Below are 2,527 nucleotides of genomic sequence, written 5' to 3'. Positions count from 1 at the left end.
TCACTACATCACTGTCGCATCATTTTGAGGATAGTCGCAACTCTCGCGACATTACTGCAGCATCATTTTGAGATTCGAAGGAACTCTCATTACATCACTGTAGCATCATTTTGAGGTTCGTAGCAACTCTCACCACATCACTGTCGCATCATTTCTCAGGTAAGTAGCAACTCTCATTACATCACTTTAGCATGATTTTGAAATTACTATCAACTCTCAGCACATGTCTGTAGCATCACTTCTTAGGTTGGTAGAAAATCTCATTACATCACTGTAGCATCATTTGGTCATTTGTAGCAACTCTCATTACATCACTGTTGCATCATTTTGAGGATAGTCGCAACTCTCACGACATTACTGGAGCATCATTTTGAGATTCCTAGCAACTCCCATGACATCACTGTACCATCATTTTGAGGTTCGTAGCAACTCTCACCACATCACTGTAGAATCATTTCTTAGGTAAGTATCAACTCTCATTACACCGCTTTAGCATTATTTTGAAATTAGTATCAACTCTCACCACATCACTGTCGCATCATTTTGAGGATCGTAGCAACTCTCACGACATTACTGTAGCATCATTTTGAGATTAGTATCAACTCTCACTACATCACTGTAGCATCATTTCTTAGGTTCGTAGCATCTCCCATGACATCACTGTAGCATCATTTTAAGGTTTGTAGCAACTCTCACTACATTACTGGAAGCATCAGTTTGAGCATCGTACCAACTCTGCCTACATCACTGTAGCATCATTTCTTCGGTTAGAAGCAACTCTCATGACATCACTTTAGCATGATTTTGAAATTACTATCAACTCTCACCACAACACTGTCAGTATAATTTCTTAGGTTAGTAGCAACTGTCATAACATCACTGTAGCATCATTTTGAGGATCGTAGCAACTCTCACTACATCACTGTCGCATCATTTTGAGGATAGTCGCAACTCTCACCACATCACTGTCGCATCATTTCTCAGGTAAGTAGCAACTCTCATTACATCACTTTAGCATGATTTTGAAATTACTATCAACTCTCAGCACATCGCTGGAGCATCATTTTGAGGATCGTAGCAACTCTCACGACATCACTTTAGCGTGATTTTGAAATTACGATCAACTCTCACTACATCACTGTTGCATCATTTTGACATTTGTAGCAACTCTCATTATATAACTGTAGCATCATTTCTTAGGTAAGTAGCAACTCCCATGACATCACTGCAGCATCATTTTGAGGTTTGTAGCAACTCTCACGACATTACTGGAAGTATCAGTTTGAGGTTCGTAGCAACTCTCACCACATCACTGTAGCATCATTTGTTTGGTTAGAAGCAACTCTCATGACATCGCTTTAGCATGATTTTGAAATTACTATCAACTGTCACCACAACACTGTTAGCATCATTTCTTAGGTTCGGAGCAACTGTCATAACATCACTGTAGAATCATTTTGAGGATCGTAGCAACTCTCACTACATCACTGTAGCATCATTTCTTAGGTTCGTAGCATCTCCCATGACATCACTGTAGCATCATTTTAAGGTTCGTAGCAACTCTCACCACATCACTGTTGAATCATTTCTTAGGTAAGTATCAACTCTCATTACACCGCTTTAGCATTATTTTGAAATTAGTATCAACTCTCACCACATCACTGTAGCATCATTTTGAGGATCGTAGCAACTCTCACGACATTACTGTAGCGTCATTTCTTAGGTAAGTAGCAACTCTCATTACATCACTTCAGCGTGATTTTGAAATTACTATCAACTCTCACCACATCACTGTAGCATCATTTCTTAGGTTTGTAGCAACTCTCATTACATCACTGTAGCATCATTTCTTAGGTTTGTAGCAACTCTCATTACATCACTCTCGCATCATTTGGACATTTGTAGCAACTCTCATTACATCACTCTAGCATAATTTTGAGGATAGTCGCAACTCTCACGACATTACTGGAGCATCATTTTGAGATTCCTAGCAACTCTCATTACATCACTGTAGCATCATTTTTAGGTTCGTAGCAACTCTCACCACATCACTGTAGCATCATTTCTTAGGTAAGTAGCAACTCTCATTACATCACTGTAGCATCACTTCTTAGGTTTGTCGCAACTCTCATTACATCACTTTAACATCATTTTGAGGATCGTAGCAACTCTCACGACATCACTGTAGCATCATTTTGAGGTTTGTAGCAACTCTCACCACATCACTGTAGCATCATTTATTAGGTAAGTAGCAACTCTCACCACATCACTGTAGCATGAAATTGACGTTAGTAGCAACTCTAACTACATGACTGTCAGCATCACTTTGAGGTTATTCGAAACTTTCACTCCTTTGTTGTTAGCATCATTTTGAGTTCATTAGCAATTCTTACTACATCAGTGTTGCATCATTTTGAGATCATTAGCAATTCTTCCGACATCACTTTCGCATTATTTTGATGTTCGTAGCAACTCTTACTACATTATTTTTGCATTATTTAAAGGTTCGTAGCAACTCTCACTACAT

The sequence above is a fragment of the Aulostomus chinensis genome, chromosome 1, assembly GCF_037954235.1.
Source record: "Aulostomus chinensis isolate RoL2024-O1b breed Wild chromosome 1, RoL_Achi_v1.0, whole genome shotgun sequence".
NCBI lineage: Eukaryota > Metazoa > Chordata > Actinopteri > Syngnathiformes > Aulostomidae > Aulostomus > Aulostomus chinensis.
This window is presented reverse-complemented; position numbering follows the sequence as displayed.